The 19,360-nt window shown below is 43.7% G+C and overlaps 1 pseudogene; it reads left to right on the plus strand.

Annotated features, from left to right (window-relative positions):
• Positions 1 to 1,792: 1,792 nt before the first annotated feature.
• Positions 1,793 to 19,051, plus strand: LOC121451671 (annotated as a pseudogene).
• Positions 19,052 to 19,360: the final 309 nt, after the last annotated feature.

Below are 19,360 nucleotides of genomic sequence, written 5' to 3' on the forward strand. Positions count from 1 at the left end.
CTAGGCTTTGTTTTAATTGTTTACTTTATTTGACTTGTATGAGTGAGTGTGTCTGAGCACGTGTGTGTACATCATGTGTGTGCAAGCATCGGAGTAAGCCAGCAGAGGGCATCAGCTCCCTAAAACTGGAGTTTCAGGTGGTTGTAAACTACCCGATGTAGGTGCTAGGAGCTGAGCAGAAGTCCTTCGGCGGGGGGGGGGGGGGGGGGGTGTGGGGACAGTAAGAGCTCCTCACTGCTGAGTGACCTCATCAGCTCCTGGTCTGCATTTTTTTAACTAAGAATATTGCTGGTATCTCATCATCTAGAAGTCAGTTACTTACCTAGTCAAAAACAGTTCAATTTTGCTTTCTTATTTGCCTGTCAATAGTATAGTGGCTCCTCCTTCCAGTGTGGAAATACTGTCTGGGCCACAGGCCTGGCCTGTGTTCTTCTGAATGTCAACCATTAAAAATTCTCTCGTTGGCCCAAAGAGCAATCAGGGTTCCCTGCCCTGTGGGAAGTCCAAGGACCACCCAACTCCATCCAGGTCTAGTAAGGTGAGCATCCAAACCCACAGGGCAGGGAACCCTAATTGCTCTTTGGGCTGACGAGGGAGGGGCACTTGATTGGGGGAGGGGGAGGGAAATGGGAGGCAGTGGCGGGGAAGAGACAGAAATCTTTAATAAATAAATAAAAATTCTCTCGTTGATGTGCTATATAAGCATGCACAACACTGGTGTTTCCCCCCCCTCACTTGAATGAGACAAATTTGCTTCCATGACAGTTGTGAAATTGACCTCCCCTCTAAGCCCCAATACCTACTGTGGGGCCTGGTGCGCTGTGGGTGGTGTCTCAGTGTGGTTCTCCATGAATTTAATCAGGCACAAATGTGTCTCTGCTATTGAAGCATTGTCTAATTCAAGAGAGCAACTAGAGAGTCTGGAAGACAGACGAGTCAGAGCAGCTTGGGATCACTCAGAGTGTGGGAAGCTTCCTTCCTTTGGTAGAGGGACCTACTAGAGATGTGGGCTCTGCTGACTATTGCTGTATGCAGGCCTTGTTTGTCACCAGAAGAATGACCCAAAATGGGAGACTAATTAATGAGTAGCCTGGATAAATTAGACAGGCCTGGTTGGCTTCATACTCGGTCTGCTCTGGTTTCTACGCATCTTAGAAAAATAAGGACAAACGTGAGGGCAACACTGTAACCCAAACGTAACAGAAATGTTCTGCATATATGCAGGGGTCGGTGAGGGAACGTAGAGCACATCCAATTCTCCTCTGGGGACTCACTGAAAGGAGCAGCTACATGCCTTGGAACACTCAGCAAGAGGACAGCTGAGGACCTGTGCAGCCCGTCTATGCATCCTAGTTCAGTCGCTGAGCTTATATAACACAGAGGAAGCAAGGCCCTGGCCTTCCACCCAGAGCAGAACAGAGCTGACAGGCGTTTGGAGGGATCAACACAGATTCTGTCTTGTATCCAGACACTACTTCCCGCTACTAATAAAATCTGCAGCCCGGTGGTTTGCTTCCCACCTCAGAAACAGAGGGGCTCCCTGGAGAAGAGAGGTGCATGTCCCCACTAACACAACCGAAGCTCTAACTTGGGAAATGTTGGGGCCCTGAGAGGCATTAGAGAAGCAATAGCTTAATTAGACACACATTGCTCCAGCAAGTCGTTATTTATTCAATGTGGTTCATTCAAACACAAGGGAAAATCCCGAAAGGCAACCAAACAAAAGCTCTCCCTCCACCACCCCATTGTACTCGACACAGGCCATGAGTGAAACAGATGGAGGGAGGAGGATATGTTCTCGATTGCAGGGAGACACAGCGAGAAGTTTTCAGAGGTGGCTTTGGGCAGTAGGCACATGACAGTCTGTATTTTCTCCCTAACCACTCACTATTCCACGTTTACAGACTTTGGTGACATGACATATGTGTCTAAATAAAGGGGTTTAAACTTACAGACGTAGGTCATAAAGAGTCACCGGGTGTCTAGCGTTTGCTCATAAGATGTGACACTCACCTACCCCAAAAGGTATCTTCCAAATAATGATACTCCCTCTCCATCCAAAGACTCATCTTCTGTTTTTGTTTTCTCTATCTTCTGAAGCAGGCTTGTCTTTGTTTTTATACTGTTATATGGATGGGGCTGGGAAGCTGCTCTGTCTGCTGTGGATTTGTTGCCATGAAAGCATGCAGACAGAGTTCAATCCCTGTAACCATGTAACAAGGCTGGGCATGGTGGTAAGTTCTACAATACTAGTCCTGGAGAGACAGAGACAGGCAGAGATCTGGGGGCCACTGGGGTCAAGCTTATCCTATTTGGTGACCTCCAGGTTCAGTAAGAGATGCTGTCTCAAAAAGCAAGGTCTGTAGTGTCTGAGGAAAAACACCTGAGGTTGTCTTCTGGCCTACACATACACACACACACACACACACACACACACACACACACATGCACGCACGCACGCACACAAGCACACACCTTTTATATAAATAGGCTCAAGATGTTTGTGTTGTCTGAGTCTGGCTTCTGTCCAGTGTTCTACATTCTAGATTCTCTTATAGTACACAGCTCCTCACCTTCGTCCTCCAGGCTAGGCTTTTGGGAGACAGCCTCCTATACTTGGGGTGTGACAGAGCATAAGACATCAGCCCACTAGTGCCCCTCTATTGTGTTGGCTTAGGCTATGCAGCCCTGGCTGCTACTGGTGGCTATGCAAAAGTAGATAGCATGCCATCCCTGGCTGCTGGACTCTCATGCGGAATCTTAGTGGGTCTATGTGTTCACCATCTGTCTCAAGACCCCAGAAAGGTGTGAGTTTTCTTAGTTCCATCTGGGATCTTGGTTGACATTACGGGAACAAGACTCTGCAACTCTGGAAAGTGCATGCCTGAAGGTTTAATCACAGGTGCCAGTTGGCTGGCAGTTGGCTGACAACCTTGAATTAGCATGTTGAGTTCATGTAGGCGGAGGCTGCTCATTTGTTTCCGGCCGGCCAGACCCAAAATAATCATACAGAAACTGAATTATTACAACACTTCTTGGCCTATTAGCTCACTCTTTTTATTGGCTAGCTCTTATATCTTAAATCAACCCATTTCTATTAATCTGTGTATCACCACGTGGTTGTGGTCTACCTGTAAGATTCCATCCAGTGCCCAGCATCTGGTATCTGTCTCCTGCTGAGGCCACATGGCTTCTCCCTGACTCTGCCTACTCTTTCCTCCTCTATCTGTTTGGAAATTCCTCCTTGCCCTATTCTGTGCTGCAATAGGCCCAAAGAAGCTTTTTTTATTAACTAATGATATTTACGGCATACAGAGGGGATCCCACATCAAGTTTACATCCCATGCAGTAGTTACATCCTGGCTGGAGCTCGTGAAGAATGAAAAATCACCGGACTCTCACATTTTCCATGAATAAAGAGAAAGAAATGCAACATAGAGACAGATTCTGACATTTAAAAATGATTATGACAGCTAGGGACAGTGGTACACACTTAGTCCCAGGAACCGGAAGGCAGAGGCAGATGGATTTCTGTGAGTGTGAAGCTATTCCATTCCACATGACATTGCAGGTTAGCCTACTATTAAGTTACGTTAGAGGGAAAACTCTATGAAAATAAATAACTATTTTATGTATGTGTGTATGTATGTAGGCATGTATGTGTATATAAAGATTCATTGATGATGTCCTATGTTTCTGTTGCTGTGGAGTATTCCTTTTCACTGTGTGAATGTATGTTGCTGTGATTGCTTTAATAAAGAAGCTGGCTGGCCCATAGCTGGGCAGGAAGAGATTGGACAAAAGAGCCAGGCTAGGAGAATGCTAGGAAGAAGAAGGGCAGATGAACATGCCATGCTAATAAATATAGCAAAAAAATCCTGAGTTTGAGGCTAGCCTGGGCTACATAGCAAGTTTCAGGCCCTCTTAGGTTATATAGAGACATCCTGTCTCAAGAGGAGGAGGAGAAACAGGAGGAAGGGAAAGAGGAGGAGTAGCAGGAAGAGGAGGAAGAAGAGAAAAAGGGGCAGGAGATGGCAGAGGAAGTGTTATAGTGGGAGACAGAAATGCAGAAAGAAGAGCACCTGGTTCCAGAAGGTTTTTCAAGTGTTCTTCATTGGTATTGCATCAGACTGACAGGGGCTGAATTTCCACAATCACTCGTTATACCTCTGAAAGTCTTTCAGAAGCCCTCAAGAAAGAATGCTGTGCCACATTAAAGTGCAGATACTGGTCTCTGTAGGGCTATTTGCTAAATCTCTTTGGGATGGTAACTTAGCCGAAGTTTTAATACTGTGAACAATTAATATCCAATATTCTTAAGTGTGTTCCTCACAGAGTGATCAAAAGAAAAAGGCCAAGGGATAACAAAGAGGGTTTGCAGTTGTACCTCTGACTGATTCTATTTATCTATAACCAAGTATGTAAGAATAAAGAAATAATTAAGTGAAATATAAATATTCCATTGATTGCTTTGAATGCTTAATAAATGATAATAGCAACTCCTGTAATTAGGTTTTATTGTCAATTTAACACAATCCAAAGTCACCTTGGAAGAGGGAACTGTAAGTGATGAAGGTTCGTGGGTATGTCTGTGAAGGATTAGTCTTAGTCTTGACTTTGATTAATGCTGGAGGACCCAGCCCACTGTAGGTGGCACCATCTCTAGAAAGGTGGGCATAGGCTATATTAAAAACCCTTCTGAGCAGGAGTCAGATGCGGGGAGGAGCGCAGTCAACATCATTACATCACAGCGCATGCTCCAGTTCCTGCTAGAGCTCTTTCCCTGACTTCCTCAGGAATGATTGTGACCTGGAAGTAAAGACAACATAAAGACATTCCACCCCCAAGGTCCTTTTGCTCACATAATTTATGACAGTGATAGAAAAGCAGACTAGGGCAGCACGCCCACATTGGCTCCGTTTCTTCTTCAAAATTTAGAAGGTAGAATTCCAAAAGATTTCACTGATGGGTGAAATAAAATTTGAAATTTTTTTCTGGTGGATAAAGTATGCATGACTTTGGTTCCTATATTTTAAATTGTCTTTCAGTTTGGCTTGGCTCTCTCTGTCTCTCTCTCTGTCTCTCTCTTTCTGTGTGTATGTGTCTTTGTTCATTCAAAAGGAAGCAGTTTTATTATCTGCCATCTCTAACCCTCATAAAGCTAAGAACCAAGCTTTTGTCATTGGCAGTCATCACTTTCTGAAGGAGGGTCAATGGAAGGATACAACAGAGGGAAGCAGGTAAAACACAGAACATCCCTGAAGGAATGGAGAATGACCACCAAGAGCTCATAAATTCTATTGAGAGGCAACCTCAACATCCCCTGGCTTCTTGCTTTAAAGCATGCTATTCTTGGCAGCTGCGTTCATCAGCATATGTGAAAATATTATCCAGAGCGCATTCTATATTTTCAGAAATGTGACATGATAGCATTTCCAAAGGAAAGGGATTTGGTGGTGAACATCCATCAATTTTCACTTTCTGGACTCCCCGAGGCAAGACCTTCTGGGTCATGTCAATATTTTTTCCCTCTAGCAACAGAACTGGAAGACTTGGGGCAAGACAGCATCTCTGCATCTCCTCATCATTTCTTCCTCCCCCTCATTCCACCATCCTCCTCACCGTGGTGCAGGCAACGTGGCAGGGGGCAAATGCGGCTGTTATTGCTTTTCTGAAGGGAAATAATGTCAAAGATAAACAATCTTTATAGATTTAACCCAAATGTTAGTCATAAAACAATCTCCCAAAGCTTGGATATGCAATCCGGCATCCCGTGCCAAGCTAATACTGTCAACAGGAACCATGTCCAGCTTTCTAAGCTGTCTTCAGCTGAACAAAGGGCAGCTTGCCGTATCCGAGGAGGCTAACACTCTCATACAAGACCAACAGCACATTTGCCTGGATTTAATTCAGCTAGACCTCAATGTGTGTTTCACTCTGACACTAGACTGGAGTTGGCAAAGTGGAAACCCTGTTGAAGGCTTCTCCTGCAGAAGACGTAAAGGGTTTGTCCAAACAGCATTGTCCTGTCTGAACAGTGTGCAAAGTTCTCCCATCTCCTGTAACACTTGGTCTGCTTGGTAGCTATATATGTGCTATTCAATCATGGTGCAGGGAAAGCCACATACTTGGCTTCTGAGTCACAGCCCACAAGCTCCTGGGACCCAGAACTTTTGAGTGGGGTAGATGATGGTTGACGTGGCTTTGCTGCGGTGGCAATGTGAGTTAAAGGCAGTATATTTTACTTAATTAACTAGATTTACAACTGTACTTCCACAAAGACAAGCCGATGACTATAGCTAGCCACCACTCAGTAAGAAATTTCTTCATCGGTCAAGTTGCCCACCATGATATCACACGAAGCTGTTGGTCCCACGTAGCTCAGCTACCTTCCCAGTCAGTTGTGTTCAGAAGAAGAGCTGGAATTTCTCAATCCCAAGAAAAAATTGTCATACATTATATAAAATTATTTAATTTGACCACTCTTTTATCCTACTGGATCTGCATGCTGCACACTATCAATGTTTTCTCTTTTATGAGTAAATGGATTTGGTTTTAAAAGCCATAGTATATACTTATTGTACAACACTGTACTACATAAGGGTATTTCCATATGCGTATGTCTTATATGTTATACATATTCCTGCACTTCCTTTTGTTCTCCTTTCTTCCCCCTACCCCTCCCATTAGTTTCCTTTGTTCTCCTAGACAGTTTTGCTTCTAATTTTGTATCCTAGATACATATATGATTTTATGCCTATATAAAATCTAGGTACTACAGATGAGAGAAAACATGTGATATTTTTATAGGGAAATGCTTCTATATGGGGAATTTCTTCACAAGGCTCCAATATTTGTTTAGAGCTACCCTTTGTACCTGAACAAGAAACAGGACAAATGAGACTTCAAACACAAAAGCGACAAGCCTTGGGACAAGAGTTTAAGCAAACACGAAGACTAAGTAACAGGGACTTGGCTCGTGGCCTCCCCTCTCTTTCTTCTCCCCTCTGGCGGCTTCATCAGTCAGCTGAAAATGAGAAGGAACAAGTGTGACCACGTCTCCTGTAGCCTACAGCGCAAGCAGCCAGGTGAACAAGGAGGGGACAGCAGGGTCAGCTACTCACCTGTAGTCAAGGGTCAAAGGGAAGCCGGCTTCATCCACTCACCTAGTTTTAAGGTTGAACGATTGTAAATTGAGAACATTCCTGGTGAAATAAAGGCCAGGGGTAATAAATATCGCACTGAAGAGACAGGGAAATGTGCGCCTCAGACTAAAAGTATTGTAAGGAAATGGGGACCGGTTCTCCTTTGTGCTGTCAACTAAATTTAGGAAAGCATCTTGGAAAATGGGGTTATGAAGCAAATGAGGAAAAATGAGACGACTGCGACACGGTCTAATGGGGGACACAGCTAGCAGCTAGGTGGACTGAACTGGCCACCGAAGGGACCCCTTTCGCACTCCTGTCTTCTTTCTCAGTTAGAGCTTGAGAGTCAGGCTTGAACAATGGGGGCTCAACGAAATGAGAAAATTCTCAGAGGAGTTGAAATGCAATCATGGCCTGAAGAGCTGCTTTAAGAGCAGTAAGGATACAGTCAACAGTGCAAAGTCCCGGCTGTGACGTGGGGCGCAGAGGAAAAGAACGCAGAGATGCAGAGCAAAACTGAGCAAGCAAAAAAGGAATGAGCACAGAAGACCGTAGATAGGTGGGACAGAGGACGGTGAGACCCTGATTGGGGTGGATGACTGAAAGGCTGGACGCAGACTGTGGAAACAGCACAGGTTCTTCTATTGATATTTGAAAATGGCAAAGGTGCACTTCTGGGCTTTTATCTGACTCAGCTCACCCATGACTTGCTTCCTTGGACCACTAGGAGTACAAAGTACTGCACGAATACCTGGCTAGTAAGTGGGTTCTGGGGCTTTGAACTTCAATCTTTAAGCTTGTAGAACAAGTGCTTTATCCAGTGGACCATCTCCCCAGCTCCGAGTGATGTTCTAAGAGCTCAACTTCTCTTGTGTCATCTTTCCTAAAGGACAGTGAATGTGTACCAAGGGCTTGGATGAAAGAGTGGAGGCTCCAGTAGGAGCGTGTTCTTGAGTGCAGCCCTGAAAGGGTCTGGGTCATTCTATTTCATTGCTATGGCTTCGGGAAGCCTCTGGTCATAGGTTATGAATCCTTTCCTGTAACTGCTTGCACTTGTTCACTGTAATGAGATAACTTTCCCCAGTGCCTTCAGAACACACCAGATACGTCGCTGGGCATCATCATGGACATTTAAATTATATACCGTATTCTGTGTTATTTTACAAGGTAACATTTCTCATCTGTGGTTCAGAAGAGAAACCAGTCAGGGCATGATGTCTAGAAGGGCAAGTTAATAGCACACAATCAAGATAATGTAATTTTAAAAGCCAGCGCTCTGCATAGCCTAATACCTGGGATCTGGGCCCAGCCTCACAATTCTGTTATTAGCTTCTCTGAACCACTTTTCACGTCTGTTAAATCTGATCACAGCGCTTCTGATTTTATAAGGTAACATTTCTAAAGGTGGCTTTTAATCTGCCCCATACAGTACAGATGTGAACATCTTCAGCGTTCAGTCCAACAGCTGACTCCAAGGCAAGCGTTTTAATGATCAGGATCATCTCCCACATCCTTCCTGACTTCTCCATGTTTACAGGTCTACATACTCACTGCAGACTAAAATTCAATACCATAAAAGCCACGACACTCTTTCTTTTTACTGTATTTGTCAAAGTACCAATACTGGTGATGACAGATTTTTTTTTTTTTTTTTTTTTTTTTTTTGCTGTTCCTTGCTTGCTTGTTTACCTTGGGAAATATTGTCTCTCAGTAAGCAGCTACTTCCCAGCATCTAGGGAGGCTCCATATCCTGGAAAGAGAGAGGGCACGAGACAAGGCTACCAAATAATGTTAAAAAGCTATGTGTGTCCTACACAAGGGCACTCAGCCATGGCAGTAACGGGCTGTGAAGTCCATCATGTCGTGCCTCTGGCCTAGACGTGTGTTCCAACCTGAGACCACTTCCCTTCAGAGAAAGGAAAACGGGTTTTCCTCACTTTAAACAGCAATAGTACTTGGTAATGAAGCCTTAACCTAAAGTGGATGTTGTCCATTCATTGTCTGAGGGACAGGAAACCACAAGCATACATTTAAAATCTTTTATTATTCAACATGGAGTTACAGACACTACCAAAAGGCATAATCAAGCATAAAAGAAAGACAAGACCCTGCAGAGGCAGAGTGACCAGGAACTCCTCCATGTTGACCACAGCTCTTCCCACCTCACCGTCAATCAGCTCAGGTTAAGCACTTGACATCAGCCCCAAAGGACAGTTTACAACACAGACACACAGGCAAAGGCTGCGAGTCCGGGCTCTCCTGGCACTCCTTTGGAGACTTAGCTGTTAAATCTTTACCACCAGCAGCTTGAAAGCAAGCTCTAAGGGATTTAGAGTCTATTAAGAGCCTTTGGTGTGGTCCCTGGCATCCTTGCAACCTTCTGATACAGTGGTTATTACTTGGTTTCATGTTGGACATTATTAAGAGTCTTCAAGATGCTTTCTGCTCCAGGTCTCACCGAGGCAGTTAGAGAGAGGCACAGCTGGAAGCCCAGGCAGTGTGTTCTGGCTGACTCTGTAGCCCATGGACTTTCCAGTAGATTCTGTGATTTTGCAGAAATGGAAACTTTGTGATGACAAGACAGCCCACACAGAGCACTTGCTGAGAACCTCCAATCTCCTCTGCATGTTTCCTCCCAGTGACATTCGGGTGTCTGAAAAGCCACTGTAACACTTGCAGGACATTTATCAGGCCAGCCCCATGGCCAGGCGACTCTGAAGTCAGCCTCCCCAGTACACTAACTTCTTCAAAGGAAGCGCTGCAGCTCAAGCCAGAGTTCGGTTCTGCATCCTCTCTGAGCTTTCTGACATGGAGAAGATGTATCTCTGCACCTCGGGTGGCAGCAGAACACAGAGCAGGCTCACAGGAGTGTTCTATCAATTATATCACCCCTCTGGGAGCCTCATTAGCATGGAAATGTCAGAGAAGAACAGCTCAAGACTCCAATAATGAAAAGTCCCCTGGGAAGGCTTCCTCGAATTTATGGTGAAGAGAAAGTGTCCACCTTGCTTCTCCCTCTGCACATAATTCAAAGAGAGGAGATTCTTTTGGGACTCTTTATGTAAATTATCTCAGCAAATGAGGGACCATCCAGAATAGATTGCCCCAGGCCAGGATCCACAGACGCAGTGTGGAGATGGCAGATGCATAGTGTAGTCCCCCCTGTTTAACTCCCACAAGGGCAGAAAGCTGAATACTGTCTCCATTTTAAACACCGAGTAACCCAGGTCTACTCGGCTACCACAAGTAGGTAGCACAATAGCCAGTTTCAAAAACGATCTTAAGGGTTCTGCTTCCTAGCCCATTGGCCCTTCTTGGCCACACACTCTCTTTTCTGTTTCAGTTACAGTCACTCACTGTCCCAAATATTAAAAAGAAAAAAATCCAAAAATAAATAATTCATACATTTTAAATTACATGCTGCTCAGCAGATGGATCAGCCATTTTACCAGGTGTCTCTACTGTATATGGTGCCCATCTATCTTAGTTCTATTTCCGGCTGGTGTGATGATGTCATGGCACAAGCAATTTAGGGGAGAAAAGGTTTATTTTAACTAATTGCTCCGCGTTGTAGTCCGGCAGGAGTTTGAGGAAATTATTTATATCACATAACCAGGAAGAGACAGCAATAAATGTATTCATGCTAGTGTCCAATTTGGTCTTTCTAGTCTTATATAGTTCAGCATCCTCTTCCTAGGGAATGGTGTCACCCTTAGTGGGCAGGTCTTCTCATTTTCCTAACTTGATCAAGGTAACCCCCTATAGATGTACCCACAAGCCAGTCTTATCTGGATGATCCCTCACTGCTACCTTCTTCTTAGGTGACTCTAGATTGTGTCGAGTTGACAATTCAACACCACCTGTTACTGATTTGATAACCAAGATGGTTAACAAATCTTGGTTATCAAATCAGCTACGGTGATTCAGCAGTGTTTGTATTCTTACATATCTTGCTAATAGTCTCTGTTTTGGTTTAAATTTGAGATGGCCTACACAGAGGTTCATGTGTTTGAACACTTGGTCCCCAATTGATGGCACTGTCTTTGAATGTCATGGGACCTTAAGGAGGTAAAACCTTGCTGGACTTGAAGCCTTCACATCTTCAGACTTAATAGTTCAGGTCCACTTTTGGTCCTCCCTTTGCTTTTGGCCTGTGGATACAATGAGACCATCTGTCTCACACTCCTGACCTTTCTAACTGCGATGGACTATAGCTCTATAAGATGGAAACAAAAATAAGGCCTTCCTCACTTCAGATGCTTCCTGTCAGTAATTTAATCACAGAAAAGAAAAGCAAGACAGTTCCAAAGCAAGGTTATGATGCTGGAGTTCTGGATATGACAAGAAAAGACAGTGTGTGTGTGTGTCCACACTATATACTATATATAGTATATAGTGTATATATAGTATATATACATATATATAGTAGATATGGTTTATACTATGCATACAGAATTTATTTCAGGCATTGCTGGATTCTTCAGACCCATTCCTCAACTCTATCTCCTTTGCCTTTCCCACCTACCTGGTATTACAACAGAGATTCTTCACCAGTAATTATGCATCTACAGGGAGTGGAATCTTCCAACCCAAGCTTGCTATCCTCCTCAGTGCCTCTATTATGAGGTGTTACACATGGCCACTGCCGACATCACAAGTAAACACACAGGCGCATAATGGGCTCGCACAGCAATCTCTCTGATATCTGTGTCAGTCCTAGCAGAGGCATTTCTGTTTTTGGATTTTTATGTCTTTCACATCCAAGAGGAGGCCTAGCTCAGAGGTCGTCCACCAGTAATGGATGATATAATCCAGGAGGCAAACCCTCCCCAGACTATCAGTGCTAGATTTTCTAAAAGGCACCACGCTTGTCAAAAATGCCCTTGCGTAGGTTTATTGCTCTGGTAGCCATGTGACTATTTCTCTTCTGCTTGTGTTGTTTGATTTTGTCACTTGCTTTTCTGTTCTGAGAGGACTAAAAAATTCACAGGAATCTCTCTCTCATATGCAGACTTAGTATTCACTAGAATATGAACATAAGGAGGGACAATAAACAGCAATTCTGTGTACTTTTCAGAGATAAGTGTGGGGAGCACTATAAATGTTGAAGACACTCAGACTCATGTTCTGTGTTGTTCAGGGAGGTCGCCATTTATTCCTGCAGAAGCAGACCTTGTCTCTAAGCTTCAAGGATAATTTGAGCATATTTAAAGGAAGCTGAAGAGAAACATCTATGATACTGACTTTACATTCTGCCCATTGACTTTGCCCAGACTAGAAAGCAAAAGTATCTATTATTCATCCATCATGTAAGAGTAAATGTGTAGGTTACACCATCTGTGCACATGATCTAGAAATAGCTACATTAGAAAGCTAATAATTTCACTTATTCATTCCCTTTATGCTTGCTCAGCCAAGTTGGGGATGCTCAGGAGTTAAAGGAAAAAAATTTACTCCATTGGAACAAACACCAAGATGTGAACCACATTTAGTATTAAAAACAGAACAAATGTATTACCAGAAAAAAAAGCTAGACTTGGAATTTAAAATGAGTGTGTAAGTGTGTGTGTGTGTGTGTGTGTGTGTGTTCACATGTGTTCAAACACTTGTCCTTAATTGGCTCAGGAAACCCAATCTTTTCACCTCTTAAAACCTTAATTTCTTAATCTGTAAAATGGATCAAAGTCCTATGAACTCACCCTGGCCTTGTTATGAGGCTTCAAGGGAACATCGCCCATCAAAGTGCCTCCCAGAGCTCTAGGCAGATGGCAGACAGTCACTCAATGTGGTTAAATCTCATCTTAAAGGAGAACGGCTGCCCCAAAGAAATTCAGATTGAAACTAATTACATAAGCCAAGCCTCTGAATGATAGGCAGTAAAAAGCAAAACTGTGTTGCCTCTTTACTTTTCAAATCACAGCGAGTATAGTGTTAGCAGTAGGGGCTGCTCCCTTTTCAAAGATGCTGCCATGGAAACTTAAGGCTGGCTTTATAAAACAACAAACTACTACATTAAAAACACTTGTGTCATTTAAAATAAACCCCCAAACCTGTGGATTGTTCTAAGAAAAGCATATTACAAATTCCACCCCTTAAAAAATACCAATAACGTTTTGAGGTCCAACGTTGAGAAATAAGGAAAAGCGGACACTAGCAAGGGCGATGAGCTTATGAGAATGTCACGGATGCTTTAGGCAGTAGCTCTTCATTTCCAAAGAGAAGTTGAGCTGAGACTCACAGAAGTCCTGGAAGTTCCTGGCTGCAGAGGTGACCTCCTGCTCTGCCTGCTTCAGGGTTCAAGTTTCCCCTGCTCTGATGACCTTGGAGCGTCTCTACCTAAGGGGCTTCTTTCCTTCTAATACTGTCCTTGCTCTACCAGTCTTGACAAACTCCCAGAAGGCTATGAATCCAAGATACTTCCCCACCCCTTTCATTTCATCAGAACCCTAGGGCCAGGCCATGATAGACACTAGGATACCAAGTTCAATTATATACTCAAAGAAGGTATTTTCTGATTCTTCACTATACCCGACTCGATCTCTCCAAGAACAATACTTCCCTTCATCCAGGAACCAGAGTCAGAAACAGGAAAGTAGACCTAAACTCACCTTTTACTCTCCTTAGCTCTCCAGTCCAAGTCTTACTGGCCTATCTTCCAAATCTTCATGAGTCAGCGCTAGGCTTCCCTGTCTTCAGATTCACGGGATCTCCTTCGTGCTATAGCTAATATTGTAATATCCGCAGACCAGCTGCATCCAAACATTGGCTAGATTGCCAAAAGATAGACGAAACACCTGAGGCAGAACACGAGGCAGGAAGTAACTTAGTAAGATAGTAAGAGGGAAGCCTGCAGGGAAACAAACCTACCAAACATATCACATAGCCAGTGTTAGCAAGACTAACAGAAGTGAACTCTTTCACCAACTAGGAAGTCCAGGCAAATAGCACCTATCTCACAGAATCCCCTCACCCCCAGGAAGTCCCAGACTAGACCTCTCATCCATGGTGTCCAGCCATGCTTGTCCTCTCTATGACACTGCTAAATTCTAGCTGGAACAAAAACCTTTAATCCTCTTCCCCGTGCTCCTTTGTCGCAAAGCTACCACAAGTGAAGAGGTTCCCAGGTTAGACTATATAAGCAGTGATCCTACTGGTTTGCTAGCTTGGAATGAATGGCCAGCATTCCTAGGAATAGCTCACTAAGTGTACATGTCGGGAGAGGTTCTCCTCTAGGAAACACTAGTGCGATCCCTTCCCAGCACACAGGAGAATGAGTAAAGGACCTGCTAAGTAGCCTTTATGCACGCGTTCTGGTGGGCGTCCACTCTAGTTTCTTTCGTGGCTTTCTTGACTTGTCTAGAGTCTTGGGAATTGAAAGTGTCTTTCAGGTATCCCATTACCCAGCATCTATTTTTTCTCAGGGATCATACAAATACATTCCTTAATGGGCCTTTCTAGCCTTGAACTTCAAGCTGCCTTCCACATGGCAGCTATAGTGAAATCTCTAATAGGCAAGTGTGACCACGACACTTTGCTGCCTGGGTTGTAGGTAAGATAACTTGGTCTCCTAGTTAGTTGTAGCTGTCCACTTGACCCTGCCTAGAGTCAACGAGAATGGAGAATGGAGTCTCAAATGAAGAATTGCCTAGGTCAAATTAGCCTATGGGGACCGTGGGGACTGTCTTGACTGTTAACTGATATGGGAGAGCCAAGCCCACTGTAAGGGGTGACACCATTCCTTGGGCAGGTCCTGGGCTAGAAAAGAAAACTAGTTTAACATAAGAGCCAGTGAGCCAATAAGCTGTGTTCCTTCCTGGTTTCTGCTTCAAGTTCCCGCTTGAATTCCTACACCGACTTTCTTCCTTGATAGACAGTAACAGGATCAACATGTTATGCTTTCCCCAGACTCATTGAAACAAAACAGAACACTTAGGGCATGGTGGGAACCTGCTCATTGAACGTAATGGAATCAGGGCCGGAGAGGAACATTTATTGCTTTTGGTACAAAATGAGATATAACTTATGGCTGAGATGGAGGATGAATTCAACCCATGTTTTTTTAAATTAAATTTATTTATTTATTTTACATCTCGACTGCAGCTTCCCCTTCTTCCCCCTTCCCATTCCTTAGTCTCTCTACCCACTCCCTCCCCACTCTCATTCACTCCTCTGTTTCTCTTCAGAAAGGGGCAGGCCTCCCGTGGGCATCTACAAATGATGGCATATCAAGCTGCAGCAGGACTAAGCACCTCCCCTTGTGTTAAGGCTGGGCAAGGCAAGGCAACCCAGTATGAGAACTAGGTTCCCAAAAGCAAGGCAAAGCATTAGTCAGAGACAGGCCCGGCTTCCGCTGTTAGAAGTCCAACAAGTAAATCAAGCCACACACTGTCACATGTATATTGAGAGCCTAGGTCAGCCCCGTGCAGTCTTCCTGGGCATCTGTTGCTTTTAGTCGGTGCTTTATGACAACAGAAAGGATAGCACTTGGCATCTCACCTGTCTGCCTGCCAGATTCTCTACGTCTGTGTCATCTTGCTCTGCACATGACAAAGACCCCAGCAGTAATGCTAAGCAGTTATTTCTCTACAGTAACTGGTACCCTACCAACATAAGCCATTCCACCCTCTTTTCTATTCTTTTGTACTAACTGCCTTCTTTCCTTCTGGCAGTCCTCCGATACTCAACTAGAAAAATAAGCACCTTAAGAAATCTGAAGGTGACTTCACTAAGCCACGTCTCAAAGGCATCTCCATTCCTTCCCTAATCACCAAGAACTAACTTTCTTTCTGCATTAATCTAAGTCCCTTCATAGAGCAAAGCACTAAGCCATATAATGTGATCTTAGAATAAAGATTCTGAGTTCAGATCCGTGGACTTAATCATGACTCCCCTGCTTACTTGCCAGCAGCAATCTAGAGTCTTTGCCCAGTTTCTTAGGTTTTAAAAAAATTATAAAAATACAGAACACAGAATTCAATGAGCTTTGAGCTAAAGGATGAGGAATCAGTCGCACAAAGCTGTGGAGGACATGTGAAAGGAGAGCACAAAGGCCCCACTGGTGAGAAGGAAGCACTGAATAATTCAGATCTTTGAGCCCTGCAATAGTCGCTCAGCCTGGGATTAGAGCTTCATAGAGAAAGCAGGGAAGTCCCAGAGTTAACACATGGTGCCTGGCGGCCCTCATTAGCTAAGAGCTGCTTTATTTCTCCAGCCCATTTGGATCCTTGCCAGAATCTACTATCGCACTGAAGCCTTGGCTGAGACGTCAAAGCCCCACAGAGTGGTGAAAAGGCTATATTGGCAGGATCTCAAGAGACGAGAAAAAATGTTGAGTGTGGCAGTCTGGCAGGAGACTCTTCATGAGGATATTAACCAAAATGGCGGGCCACTGGATAGACCTTATGGAGCATGTCCATCCAGGAATGCAGACTTCCTGTCAAGCTTGACATGTCTTTGGTTCAGCATGAGATGCATTTGCCAAATGAACAGATTTGAAGATTGCACTGGCCTTAAAAATGGATTTTTGCGTTATAGCAAAGAGCTACAATGAAATATGAGTTTGTCAGAGAACGGATGTTGCTTCTAATGGGGAAAATCCTCTCAGTTCCACAGCATCATGAATTACAAATGAACGAATGGGTGATGTGTATGCGTGTGTGTCCATGTGTGCACACAGGCATCTCGGTGCTCGTCCTCTTTGCTCTCGGCCTCTGTGGTCTGGAAGCCAGCTCCACTGTGTGCCGTCACTGACGCTGGGAGCAAATTGTAATTATAATGCCTACCAGCCATTCCAAGACAAACCAAATCTGTGTCCCATTAAAGTCAAAGAATAGTTAAACAGTGTGTGTGTGTGTGTGTGTGTGTGTGTGTGTACATATATACATACATATTTCCCAACCATAATACAAAACAGGTTTCTCAGTCAGTTTGATGCCACAGAAGCCAGAGGATTCCACATGGTCTCTTCTGGCATATTTGGAACCAGATTCTGGTGGCGTCCCAGGCAATCAGCAGGCGTTCAGGCTCGCACACAGTTTATCATCTTTGCTGTGGTTTGGACAGCAGCTACGTGGAAGTCCTAGAGTGGTAATTGACTTCCTCCCCCAGGATACCAAGCTCCTTTGCCAGCTACCAAGCACATGTCCCCTTGGTGGGTCCTTGCTGGGTGTTAGATGAAGTCATAGAAATGTGAACCACCGCCATCCAAGCAAGAGGTAGGAAGCTGACCTTAGTCAAGGGCTTGCTTCTAAAAGAAACAACTAATCATGTCTCTATTAGTTCACAAGGATAAGTCAGAGGCACATTTTTGTAATATGCTCTTTGAGATGGAATCTTCATAAATATCCACCAACTCTATTATCCCGGTATTATACCTGTGTGTTCAGGATGCATTCTTCTGGCAAAGGTAACTTTTCAAAGCATGTTGCAATCAGTAGAACACTAAAAGGACTCTTCCACTCTCTACAGAAAGCTGAGTTCACATACAACCTTTCCATTGTCTTCAGCATTTTGTAAACGTGTGAAAATTACCCTTGGATTTTACAGTGCAATTTTAACAATTTTTTCCCTTAATCTTTTAAAAAAAATATTTCACTGAGATTTGAACCCATGACTTTAGGCAAATCTAGCAGGTATTCTGAGTCTGAACTACAGCCCCAGCCCTTAAATTGCAATTTTAAAAGCCACCACTCTTAACACTAAAACACCATAGTCCTTTACCCTGCAAAGCCACCACTGTCTGTAGAGCAGGAGAGCCCAGCCGCCACTCTGTCTCCTTTCGTGGGAAGTGATTATCCATAACCTGATCAGCATGTCCTTTAAACTTTTAAATGATAATCTCTTAACGAATTGTGTGCACTTATCTGTGAGATTTGAAATGATTTTTCTCAAATATAGATAACTTGTGAAATAGCTAAATCAAGCTAAATTAACAGATCATCATCTTGTATATTCATCATTTCCTAATAAAATACAGTATCTACTAATAGTGTTTTTTGAGAATATTAGTTCACCTTTCATTTCCCTTAATTTGTTCAGACACACAAAACTCTGATAATGTTCTTGACGCTAACACTTTACCTACTGCTGTATTTTATGTTTTACATATACACATAACAAGGGAATTTGGGGCTTTTTTCTTTTTTAAGATTCAAGCCCACAAGTTGTGGGGTTGTTTTGTTTATTTTTTCAGTTTATCTCTGATGAAGGGCAAGTTCCAGTTGTGTGACTTTGGCAAGATGTGGAACCAAGATTGCCCCTTGTTCTTATCTTCTCACCTTCCTTCTAACTTCCAGCTTCCTCTTCAGGAGCCCCTCCATTTGCTGCCTATTTCTACTCCTTAGCTTAGACGGTGGTTGGTTCAGTGGTTCCAACCCCATCATTCCTTCACATCCTTTCTTTGGAGACTCTGTTCCTGCTGGATCTATTGATGAGAAGATGGCAATTGTGTGTAAGATGTAATTTCATTCTGATCTTTTGTTGGTTTTCCCCAGTCCCCTAATGTCAAATATAATCCATAATTCTAAACAGTGATTCCTTCAAATGGTCTACTTACGCATAGGATTTTCCTCTACATTCCTCAAGAAATGACAGTCCAGGCTATAGAACACTGAAACCGCAGGGGAATTGTAACAGCATTAAGGAACATGTTCTATCCCCCGGGGTAAACCACACCGCACTCAAGGAATCTCCTGGGGTTTCCCCAGAAAGACAAAGTTCTTTCCCTCACTTCCCAGGCATTTTATGATGGGTTCCTTCTCTTTTGAAAAGATCAGATCACTCACTGTCCATTTCCGCTCCTGTCTTTCTGTTTCTAGGCTATAGAATTTCTCACCATGGTCCCAGTTTACCACACTTCTGGTGTCCGCGCTCCGGTCCGCACTTTCATGGCGCACTTCACTCTGTAGTCTGCGCTCTTTGTCTTCTCCTGGATTCTTTGTTTTATAAAACCAGCTCGTATCTCTCCTCCTCCACAAACCCCATATCATTCTACAACTTCTCTCTATCTCCTAATCTAATCTACTTAGCAGATTGTATTTACCTGTTTGTCTCTCCCAGTACTGTTAAGCACCATTTCAAGTCTAAACCCACAGACTAACGCATTTTAGTTATTGCTAGTCAAGGCTTTTAATAAATGATTCACTAAACTCAGGTAGTCTCTCAAAGTACAAAGGTGAGAAAAGACACTCCACTTTCTCCACCCCATCAAGTTAGGT

Source organism: Microtus oregoni, unplaced genomic scaffold, assembly GCF_018167655.1.
Source record: "Microtus oregoni isolate MIOR12 unplaced genomic scaffold, Mior012 000008F_ref0000371, whole genome shotgun sequence".
Classification (NCBI taxonomy): Eukaryota; Metazoa; Chordata; class Mammalia; order Rodentia; family Cricetidae; genus Microtus; species Microtus oregoni.